Source organism: Haliotis rufescens, unplaced genomic scaffold (genome assembly GCF_023055435.1).
Source record: "Haliotis rufescens isolate VD_foot unplaced genomic scaffold, xgHalRufe1.0.p SCAF_8, whole genome shotgun sequence".
In the NCBI taxonomy this organism is placed as follows: domain Eukaryota; kingdom Metazoa; phylum Mollusca; class Gastropoda; order Lepetellida; family Haliotidae; genus Haliotis; species Haliotis rufescens.
Window position 1 is genome coordinate 46,955,734 of NW_025964372.1, and position 13,036 is coordinate 46,968,769.

Here is a 13,036-nt window from a genome sequence, read left to right on the forward strand (position 1 = left end):
TTCAACCCTAACTGCAGTAAATATGGAAATAGCATTTGAAGAGCGAAAGTCATGCACTCGAAGTAAAAAGTTGATTTGTGTATCTTCACGTTATTAGGTCGGACTTGCTAAGAAATAGTTTGGGGGTATGCTTTACTGTCAAGCATACTACTGCTTCAAAATATCCAACATTGTATGCCTAAAACTCGGTTAATGGCCTATTCTAACAACCCACCAACATCTACGACTTGCTCTTGTCTGCTCCAACATGACTTCGCCGACATGCCGCATCCGTCAATGAAGGATCCCCTGCGGTAACTCACATAACCCGGCTTGCATTTTCACGAGACACCACATACGTTGGTTGGTTGGTTGTTTTACGCCGTACTCAGCAATATACCAGCTATATGACGGCGGTCTGTAAATAATCGAGCCTGGAACAGACAATCCAGTGATTGATATCATGAGCATCGACCCATGCAATTGGGGTCGATGACATGCATCAACCAAAACACCGAGCCTGACCACCCGAAGATCCGGAGTAGAATATGTCTTCAGCAACCCATGCTTACCGTAAAAGGCGACCATGCTTGTCGTAAGAGGCGAGTAACGGACTCGGGTTACTCGCCTCTTACGAAAAGCATAGTCGCCTTTTACGGCAAGCATGGGGGCGGTCGGGTAGCCTAGTGGTTAAAGCGTTCGCTCGTCACGCCGAAGACCCGGGTTCGATTCCCAACATGGGTACAATGTGTGAAGCCCATTTCTGGTGTCCCCCGCCGTGATATTGTTGGAATATTGCTAAAAGCGGCGTAAAACCAAACTCACTCACTCACTACGGCAAGCATTGGTTGCTGAAGAGCTATTCTACCGCAGATCTCCACGGGTTCCACATAAGTCTAAACAAACAAACGATTACATAATCGTAATGAATCTCTATTGTGCGATTCCGACTGTATAGTAAGCATGTGTTCATTAATCATTATCAATTACTGATGATGCCGGGGTTGCGCATCCTGCAATGGGTCTCAAACACATGCAAAGACAAGTCAAGGTTTCCTCTGCACACAGGAACATGATACAAGCCAAAATAGGGAATTGCATCTGACATCATTTTAATCTCTGATGTGTCAAACGTTAAGGACTTGTTACATTGAAGAAACAAATTTTGTGTCAAATAACGCTCCTTGAAATCTTCGTCAGAAGAGCATGATCGAATTGTACCTCAGCTGCTTGAATATTGCTGAAAGGGATACTCAGTTATTTAAACGTCCACATCATCTATCTTATGGATACTTCCTTGTCTCTCTGAATCTTAACGAATAGGTCTAAATATGAAACAGTTTCACTGGCCTTTTTCTATTTCTTGTTCAGGTGGGTAAATCAGTGGAAGAGAATTGGCTATGTTACAGGGAAATCTGTCTCTCTGTTTCCATGTACCGTTTCCTCTTACACTCACACTGACACCGAAACAGCCACCTGCCATAGCACGTCACTTGCCAAGCATCGATCGGAGGGTGTGTGCAATGGATAAATCATGAGAATCTGTTGTTTCCGGTCGTAAAGGCTACGAACCCCGATTCGAGTGACTTCCCGACCAAAACGATGTGACGGTTCATTGAAAGGCAATTCACATAGTGATTCACATAAGGAAGAAAATATATATGGATGTCAACTTCTTTATTATGAGGAACACAACATTTCGGAGTATATGCTTACTCCTTCATCAGGTCATCGTTGTGTTCATCATACTAAAGAGGGGCGGTCGGGTAGCCTAGTGGTTAAAGTGTTCGCTCGTCACGCGGAAGACCCGGGTTCGATTCCCGACATGGGTACAATGTGTGACGCCCATTTCTGGTGTCCCCCGCCATGATATAGCTGGAATATTGCTAAAAGCGGCGTAAAACCATAACACTCACTCACTCACTCATAATATAGAAGTTGACATCCATATATTCTCTTCCTGGTGTGACGGCTGACATACAATTCCTCTATAGTTTGGATTGTGATCTGTAGCTGCGTCAGTTTTACTTTTTACAATGCACACTCAGAACGCCCATGGAGATCCTGGCTAAGAATAAGCAGCAACAACAAAAGCGTGACGTCAAAATGGTTTGAGTACTGACATATGGTCTCAGAATTGATTATTCCTCAACACAATGTTCTGGAATATGGACGTTGGCAGTTGCGTTCACGTTCGACTCGGTATACCTTTAACGATGCAACATTACTTGCATAGCTCATGGTGTAACATTATTTCCAAATATTGGACTCGTTTGCCGACTTTGCTTCATTTTGTCAGCACACCTCATGCTTCAATACCTCAAGCCAGGTGACTGTACCATATTGAACCATTTCTTTACAGGGCTTGTGTTTTTTTCAATACTGACATCAGACGGGGTATCACATGGCATATTGCATAATGGCTGCCCGTCGGTATGGCACAAGGTTGAATGTATGCTTATAGGTATGGGATAATGTATAATGGATGCTTGTTGGTATGGGATATTGCATAATGGATGCTTGTTGGTTTGGGGCAACGTATAATGGATGATTGTTGATATGGGACAATGTATAATGGATGATTGTTGGTATGGGATATTGCATAATGGATGCTTGTTGGTATGGGGCAATGTATAATGGATGCTTGTTGATATTGGACAATGTATAATGGATGATTGTTGGTATGGGACATTGTATAATGGATGATTGTTGGTATGGGATATTGCATAATGGATGATTGTTGGTATGGGACAATGTATAATGGATGATTGTTGGTATGGGACAATGTATAATGGATGATTGTTGGTATGGGACATTGTATAATGGATGATTGTTGGTATGGGATATTGCATAATGGATGATTGTTGGTATGGGACAATGTATAATGGATGATTGTTGGTATGGGACAATGTATAATGGATGATTGTTGGTAGGGGACATTGTATAATGGATGATTGTTGGTATGGGATATTGCATAATGGATGATTGTTGGTATGGGACAATGTATAATGGATGATTGTTGGTATGGGACAATGTATAATGGATGCTTGTTGATATGGGACAATGTATATTGGATGATTGTTGGTATGGGATATTGCATAATGGATGCTTGTTGGTATGGGGCAATGTATAATGGATGCTTGTTGGTATGGGACAATGTATAATGGATGATTGTTAGTATGGGACAATGTATAATGAATGATTGTTGGTATTGGGACAATTTATAATGGATGATTGTTGATATTGGACAATGTATAATGGATGATTGTTGGTATGGGACATTGCATAATGGCTGTCCGTCTGTATGGTACAATGCATAATGGATGCTTGTTGGTATGGGACAATGTATAATGGATGCTTGTTGGTATGGGACATTGCATAATGGCTGTCCGTCGGTATGGTACAAGGTTGAATGTATGCTTGTAGGTATGGGACAATGTATAATGGATGATTGTTGGTATGGGACATTGCATAATGGATGCTTGTTGGTATGGGACAATGTATAATGGATGATTGTTAGTATGGGACAATGTATAATGGATGCTTGCTGGTAGGGGACATTGCATAATGGGTGCTTGCTGGTATGGGACAATGTAAAATGGATGTTTCAGGCTACCAAAGATAGGGATGACTGGAATTATCCACAACAATGACACATGGGCCATGCAATCTTGACAGTCGTTCTGACCAATCCCATAAAACCCGAAACCTGCACACTCGTTGAAAACTTGAAGACAACCCAAGTTCTTTCAAATAATGATGATGATGATGAGCATAATCATAATGTGCCAAATCCACACCCTAAAGCATGATCAAAGCTGATCATGATGACGAATAATAATAATCCATCCTCCCTCGCCCAATGCAATGTCTCTTAACATTAAGAGAATGTGTCGAGACCCGAACTGTTTCTTGGAGCCCTTTCGTTCAGTGAACGTGTGAAGTTGGAAGAACAAGACGGATATTCTCTCATATGAACACTGTCATATTCCTTCACGGCCTTCACCGTTCACCTTTCATTAATGTTTTATCGACTAATATTGTTTGTAAGCGAAAATCCATTTTCCTTCTCCGTCTTACGTTATATTTCCAGTCTCAGCAAAGAGCACTGCATTATCAGCGCGAATAGAAGCCACTCGTATAATATAGACTAATCCTCAACACGGAATCAGAATATTCCATCTCGGGGTGGATGTGAGTGAGTGAGTGAGTGAGTGAGTGAGTGAGTGAGTGAGTGGGTGAGTGGGTGAGTGAGTGAGTGAGTGAGTGATGAGTTACCACTCAACGAACACGAGTATGGTGCTGAAGAAGGAAGAAACATATTCAGGGCAACATTAGGCCTTTAACCCGCGAACTTGAGTTCCCGGCACGCACAAGAAAAATTATCGATTTAAGTGATGACACGCGTTACATACAAGGAATTATGTCTTCCAACTCATTCAAATTGCCAACTTGTATTCTTTTGCAACAATCTCTTTTCATTCCACATAGCTTTTGTTCTCATCATGCGGCCTTGTGCTTTTATCTTATTGATTTCTTCAAGTTTTTCGCTTAAAGCATTTCGTCAATTTCTTGTGTTATTTCATCCATATTTCTAGTTAAGGTAGATTTTTCTTTTTCTCTTTCTCGTTTTTTTATGTGATGAATATTTAATGGTTTCTCCCCTAATCATTAACAATGGTGTTTCGAGAAACAGCTGGTCGTCAATACTGAATTCATTTGTGTTATCATTTGTTTTTCGTATTGTATCTCGTATAATATGTATCTATCGTAAATTATCATCCAAAACTGGCTCCCACAGGAGATATCGCTTGGGGGAGATCAAGAGATATGTACATTGTAGATATTGCTGCAATGAAATTACATCACAAGGCTTTGCAGACCATTGGTTACCATGACGACACAATCAAATGACATCAATAATGGCTCTGCTACTGAAGCTGTTAGCAGTACGTTTTACACTTATGACACAGCGTATTACTGTCTACAAACTGTAAAGGTTGGAAGAATGATGTTGGATGTTAAATAGAACAAGCAAGCCTCGGCGTTTTTTCACTTTTATCAACTCGTGTTGATATATTTGATATCAAAAGACACTCGGGTGAGATTCTCTATTTCTATTCCATCACTTTTCACATCATCAAGGTTGTAGTCTAAGTACTTGGAACATAAAATGGTTACCCCTCTGGAATTACTTCTAAGTGAACTAAAATAACTTTTCATCTTGAAGACAATATATTGAGGAACGTTTTCTCTTTAAGAATCTGTACATTTTCTTTCGCTTTACCTTATCATTTAAACCTCTGTCATTTAATGATGTAATCTTTATTTTATCCATTGTGAGTAGTTAAATCGTATTCCTGATATGTCGCCCGTGAAGATCCGGGATAGAATAGGTCTTCAGCAACCCATGCTTGCCATAACAGGCGACTATGCTTGTCGTAAGAGGCGACTAACGGGATCGGGTGGTCAGGCTCGCTGACTTGGTTGATGCATGTCATCGATCCCAATTGCGTGGATCGATGCTCATGTTGTCAATCACTGGAATGTCTGTTCCAGACTCGATTATTTACAGATCGCCGTCATATAGCTGGAATATTGCTGGGTGCGGCGTTAAACAACAAACAAACAAACCTGATATGTATGATATATATATAGTTTGGTACTGCAACAAGGAAACGTACAACTACATTTAAACATAACTTACATATTGAAATATGATATCATATTTCTTGCAGAGCAGGTTAATATAAAGTAAGTTCATGTACAGAGATTGATATTTCTGATTGACAAACATGCAACAAAGATTGAAGAAATACAACAAAAAGGAAGTTCATTAAATGTATGCCTTTTTCTACTCTCAACAGGGTGTTGTTTTGTCTTCTCTTACTAACATTCTATTTCTCCTCTTACTAGCATTCTATTTCTCCTCTTACTGGCATTCTATTTCTCCTGTTACTAGCATCCTATTTCTCCTCTTACTGGCATTCTATTTCTCCTCTTAATGGCATTCTATTTCTCCTCCTACTAGCATTCTACTTCTCCCCTTACTAGCATTCTATTTCGCCTCTTACTAGCATTCTACTTCTCCCCTTACTAGCATTCTATTTCTCCTCTTACTAGCATTCTATTTCTCCTCTTACTAGCATTCTATTTCTCCTCTTACTGGCATTCTATTTCTCCTCTTACTGGAATTCTATTTCTCCTCTTACTAGCATTCTATTTCTACTCTTACTAGCATTCTATTTCTCCTCTTACTGGCATTCTATTTCTCCTCTTACTAGCATTCTATTTCTCCTGTTAATAGCATTCTATTTCTACTCTTACTAGCATTCTATTTCTCCTCTTACTGGCATTCAATTTCTACTCTTACTGGCATTCTATTTCTCCTCTTACTGGCATTCTATTTCTCCTCTTACTGGCATTCTATTTCTCCTCTCACTAGCATTCCATGTCTAAGCTTACTAGAATTCGATTTTTACTCTTACCAGCATCCTATTTATACTCTTACAAATAATCTATTTGCCCTGTAACTAGCATTCTATTTGTTCTCTTTTTACTAGCATTTTATTTCTACTCTTACAAGAACTCTTACTGGCATTCTATTTCTCCTCTTACTAGCATTCTATTTCTCCTGTTAATAGCATTCTATTTCTACTCTTACTAGCATTCTATTTCTCCTCTTACTGGCATTCAATTTCTACTCTTACTGGCATTCTATTTCTCCTCTTACTGGCATTCTATTTCTCCTCTTACTGGCATTCTATTTCTCCTCTCACTAGCATTCCATGTCTAAGCTTACTAGAATTCGATTTTTACTCTTACCAGCATCCTATTTATACTCTTACAAATAATCTATTTGCCCTGTAACTAGCATTCTATTTGTTCTCTTTTTACTAGCATTTTATTTCTACTCTTACAAGAACTCTATTTCTACTCTTATCAGCACTCTTTTTCCACTCGTCCTAGCATTCTATTCCTTCTCTTTCTAGATGTCTTTCTATACTCTAGATTTCTCTTACTAAAACCCCTTGGAGTAGTTGTTATAATATTGGGTTAGCTAATTTCTTCATGTGTATGTGTACGCAAGCAACTCAAATTGATAATGGTGATTTACAAACGGAGTGTATGATACGGAATAAAACAATATTCACACTATCACTCATATATAAAACATGTCACTCTCGGTGCTCATGATGCCAATCACAGGATTGTATTGTTTGGTTCAGATCGCCATCATATTCTGGAATATTGCTGAGTGCGACGTTAAAAAACAAACACACAAAATCAATTTCAAAGGAAAGGGGTGAATTTAAAATGTCATTGTTTTTCACTTATCCTACAAGCACTTGATTCGTACCTTTAAAACCACACTTGAAGAGTACAAGTTTAGACTTTTTTCGGTCACCGAGATTTTGACAGAAAATAATCTGAAAACGAACTAATAAAGGCGTTATTTCTGCGACATGCTATTTGAAAATCCACAATTCCTGGTCATATAGGTATTCGTATTTATGAAAAGAAACAAAATTAAAGAGAAATACAAATATAAACTCCTATCAGGTGAATTCTTTCATTTGAAATCAAAATAACAAAGCAGATTTCAGTCAAACACACACCCTTGGAGTCCGTTCAATATTGCTGTTTAATCGTAACGATATAAACTCTCACAAACTGCTCAGTAACATCCATGTATTATTACTGATATTCAAATAGGTGTACTTGTTCTTAGTGTGACATGGACAGACATATAGAAGTAACAACTGTATTATGATCATGGTTCATTGTACCCCATCAGCAAGTGTGAAGCAGGTCCTAACACATCTGCTGTGTCATGTATTATGCGTTATACAGTCGAAACTCGCTTATATACGGACAATTGCCTGTTCTCAAACATGTGAAATGAATGGCAAAAGTTTATGAAGGATGGACCGATTTATAAATTAAATATGTTGTGCTGTACAGACCTAAAAGCATGCTGTGACAGCGCACTTTAGTGAAACAGCTGACGAAATGCATGTTTAGCGTTGTCTACCTGTCTACCTGCTTGTGTACAGCTGTGACGGAGAGGTTTGGGCAACCATCTAACACAAACTTTAATGACCATTTTTACCCCCATTTGATGAAAGCTAAGATTGAATTCATGCTGTGTGAATTAATGTAGTCAAGACAGCTGTACATCTCCCTCGACGAATCGTATTATTAAAGTGGGCGGTCGGGTAGCCTCGTAGTTAAAGTGTTGAACGAAGCGACTCGAACACCAGCACTTTCCCATTTAACAACGTCTGGTTTAAACCGTCTTTTTATTCAAAACGTAAAAGGAGGCTGATTTACATCTTGTATATTCCTTCTAGATAACGCCACCTTCGACCGCCTCCGTGGTCTTGTGGTAGACCGTCCGCCCGGAGACGTTAAAAGATGGTACTTGGCGTTCGGCATTAAGGACCAAATAAGGACTAGTCGGCTCGGAGTCAGTATACTGTCTGAGTGGGGTATTCATGTTAAACCGCGGCATGGTATCGCAGTGAGCTAGCACCATAAATCGGCATCGGTGCGGACTAGTACAAGCAGCCACACACACACACACACACACACACGTACATGCACGTCACTACATAAGTACAATAATCTTGGACGCGACGTTGGGGTTTGAGGTTGTGACTACTGCAGGCTTGAAGTGATTTACAACGCCATTTACGTTTCAAAGAATTGGATGATGGTGTACATCGAAAGAAAAAAATGCAATTTGGGGTTTGTTTTAACTAAAAATATAATTGTAAAAATCTGGTATTGTAGCTGTAAACAATATCTGTTCCTCGACAAAAACGAAGCGTGAAGAGGTTACCAGTAGTATGACATCTTAACGCGATCTCTTACGTGATAGAGAGGTAATTGAGAAAAGCGACATATGTTAAGTGTGTTGTCGATCTGGATTAAGGATACGCCAGTAACTGCCTTTAAACAAGAGTAAGATATTGGTTATTTAAGTAAGACATTGGTTATTTAAGTAAGCCATTGGTTATTTATATTAGACATTGGTTATTTATATTAGACATTGGTTATTTACACCAATATACTGTAGTCATATACGTGGCAGGTATTGAAAGTGTTGAACAAAGTTAACAAATCTGTTTTCAGGGAACAAGAATGATGCCGAATTTAAGACGAGGCTTGTGTCTTATTTGAGGTGGGTTTCAAATCAAATTTGACCCGTGAAGATCCGGGGTAGAATAGGTCTTCAGCAACACATGCTTGCCGTATAAGGCGACTATGCTTGTCGTAAGAGGCGACTAACGGGATCGGGTGGTCAGGCTCGCTGTCTTGGTTGATGCATGTCATCGATCCTAATTGCGTGGATCAATGCTTGTGATATTATTCACTGGATTGTCTGGTCCAGACACGATTATTTACAGACCGCCGTTATATAGCTGGAATATTGCATAGTCGCCTGTTACGGGAAGCATGGGTTGCTGAAGACCTTTTCTACCCCGGATCTTCACGGGTCCCTTACTCAGTACTGACCCAGCTGTTTGTACAACACGATACCGAAACCGACGTGGTCTGTAAATAATCGCGTCTGGACTAGACAATCCAGTGATTGATATCATGAACATTGATCCACGCAATTGGGATCAATGACATGCATCAACCAAGTCAGCGAGCCTGATCACCAGATTTGGTTTGTAGCCCCTTACGACAAGCATAGTTGCCTTTTATGGGTTGCTGAAGACCTAGATTAACCAGGATCTTCACGGGTCTGAGGTGAGAAAGAGCAACAGTGGTCGTGTTTTGGATTGCACTTTGTTGCTTAATGCCCTACGCTGAGCAATAGGTGTACATGTGATTATGAATTATTCAAGGATTGCTTATTCCTGTGTTCACAGACAGACCTGATATTCCTTGGGCACCAACGCCCGCCTCGGACAACCTTGTTGCAACTGTGACACAGATACAGTGGTTTGTGTATGTTAGGGTTAATCTCGCGGCGTGGGAGGTGTTTGACATCAACTTGCCGAATATTTCTCAAAAGATTTGACGTAACAGTCGGATGAAGATCATAATATTAAAAGCGACAAACGTCCCTTGTACAATTCGGGTTGTATCATGAACATGTGTTCATAAATCACTATCAAACAATGATGATACCAGGTGTTCGCGAAAAGGTGAACGTATCGAAGAGTGATCACATGCAGAGACAAGCACAAACATATATTACACAAGTTCAAAATCAAATACTTATATTCTCGACTTGTTTAACAGAATGGTTACAAAATGCATATTTTTTTGCAAATCTGATTGATGAAATAACCATCCATAAAAATACATTCAATTTCATCGGAACCTGATGCATATTGGCACTGCTTGGGCGCAGGTCATTTTGATTTCCAAGAAATGGCTCGCGTCCAAGCATTTCAATAGTTGGGGAAATACTGACAAAAACCGAGGTACTAATCTATTTCTCACAAATCTCTGTCTTAGTAATTACGAGGTTGTACTTATGTACCAGTTGTTTTGAAATAATTACTCAGTAACAGTACATATTCAGAATATTCAGACCATATCTCCACCCCTTACTTCGCTATGACTAAACATGACCCACACCAATTACTACTCACTGTCAATGGCTGTCAAAATAGTTGTTTCTGGGGACAGCTGTATTTACAAATTGCATGATTTGCTTGTTTGTTTGTTTGTTTGTTTGTTTGTTTGTTGTTTAACGCCCCGCTCAGCAATAGTCCAGCTATATTACGGATTTAAATAGTCGAGTCTGGACCAGACAATCCAGTGATTGACATCATGAGCATTGATCCACACAACTGGGATTCCGGTGACATTCATCAATCAAGTCAGCGAGCCTGACCACCCGATCCCGTTATTCGCCTTTTACGACAAGCATAGTCGCCTTTTACAGCAAGCATGGGTATACCTATTCTACCCCGGATCTTCAGGGGTTTCAAAACACCGTAGGTATATCTCCAAGTCACACTGTACATTAAGCGTGTCCATCTGTTCATCTGTTTCTACGTTTATCATTCTGCTTCAGATAATACACATTAGACGGACTTTTTAAAATAAAATTTCTAAGTGTGCCCTTCAAGCAAGGTGAAGTTGTTCTAACTGCGCCAATCCGATTTTAAGAATGTCACCCGCACCCTGGAACAGGGAATTTCGAACACTCGATACACAGTAGATCTTGTTTCGTTTAGTGTCATAACCACAAGCGTTCTGACAAAGCATCTGTTAAACCCATAAACTATTGATTTTATTGCCATCACCGGACAAGAAGAAATAATGACTGGATGGTTTGGGGGATCATCCCAGTGACCTCCTGTGGGGATCACCCCAGTGACCTACTGGGTGGAGAGTTCAGGCTCCGTAACTTGGCTAGCAGCGTGTCATCGTACCCTGACGGCGTGCATCGTTGCTCATAATATCAATCACTGGATTACAGACCTCTGTCATATAGCTGGAATATTGCCGAGTGAGGCGTTGAACAACACACACAACAACACAAAATCATAAGGCTTTAACGCCGCTGTGGTGGTCATTTCAGTCTTACCACGGCGTGTGATCTTATTGAGCAAGTGACGCATTTCGTAGCGTTAAACACTTGAAACCCACGAGCACGAGACCATCGGATCCTGGCAACTAAGGGACACAACTGCCTTAGATGCTGTTCCCTAAACATATCCAGAAAATGATTAATTTTTGCCTTTTTAACCGAGTCTATATTTCAGTTTTTCAGACTGATCAAGGAAGTTTTGAGAGTCAAGAAACATGGAACCATGTATTCAATACATGATCGAGAAACTGATGTCGATAATGAGTGAGTATTGGTAAGTTTTTCTTAATGAAGTTTTCAGCAATATTCCAGTAATAGATCTTCTTACTAATGGGCAACACAATGTGTTTCCAATTTCTAAATTTGTTCCGTAGTATTAAGAATGAGATGGTATGCTATCGCCTTACATAGTGAAAAGCGCAGCTACAGTTTCTTTCTCGGGACATTTCGGGAGGGTAGAAGAGGCACACACTCACACACTCTCTCTCTCTCTACCACACACACACACACACACACACACACACACACACACACACACACTCCCCTCTTCCTTGGAACCTCTGGTAATAACCTGTATTCTTGTTCCAGATGCCTTCAAAATCCCATTCGACACACTGCCCCTATATCGACGACCTACATGTCTTAATTAGTTAGGAGGTGATTATCTAAATATTTTCAATTACATGATAACCAGCCAAAATGTCGGCCACTAGCTGCCTGGCTGCATCGTCAGCACAGATCATATTCAAGGAAGTTGAACAAAGCTCAGCAACATCCAGTTGCCAATAACATACCGCTTGGTCCCCCAAACAAAAGGGCATTGTCTAAAGCAGAGAGATACTTCACTTACCTATGATCATGTGTTCAGGGTATCATCTGCTGGGGAAAACACGAGATGTACCTTTCAACTCTCGTGTGTGATTATTATCGACAAAGTAGAAAGATCAAGTTTCACAAGACTTCCCGACACGATCAGTCTGCGAGGGCGAACTGGAAAGGCGGGTTAGTTTGATTGCTGTTGTATCACTTGGAGATCTGCTGTGGGGCGTTTTCGACATAATGTGTATTCCCACTGTAAGCTGTCAGGAAACTTTCTTTTATGTATTTTCTTTGTAATTTACGGGCTTTTAATGCAGTGTAGCGGTCAAGGGGTGGTACGTGTCAAAGCAAGGAGTGGGAACACGGTTACTTTTAAAATGACTGTTTGTGATTTACTGTTCAAATAACATCTATTTCCAGAGAGGATAATACGCAAATTAATACTTTATAACAAAACAAACTACAGTAAACTACGGTTATAACGAACACGCTTATAACGAACTTACGGATATAACGAACTTACTTTTTTGGTCCCGACTATTCGTGTAGTTATGCTGTATATATGCTTATAACGAACTACGGTTATAACGAACTAAAATTAGTAGTCCCTTTGAGTTCGTTATAACCGTACTTTACTGTATCCTGGTGGGATACCGACCCTATGGGACGTGGCCT

The 13,036-nt window shown here is 40.0% G+C and overlaps 1 protein-coding gene across 2 annotated transcripts in view; it reads right to left on the reverse strand.

The window, feature by feature from the left end:
- Positions 1–12,527, reverse strand: part of LOC124152785 (alpha-1,3-mannosyl-glycoprotein 4-beta-N-acetylglucosaminyltransferase C-like) — a 28,123-nt gene extending 15,596 nt beyond the window's left edge. For both annotated transcript variants that reach the window (XM_046525846.2, XM_046525843.2), the window contains exon 1: positions 12,393–12,527. The gene's annotated coding sequence lies outside the window, so the exon portion shown is untranslated. The remainder of the gene's footprint in view (positions 1–12,392) is intronic.
- Between the last annotated feature and the right edge of the window lie 509 nt (positions 12,528–13,036).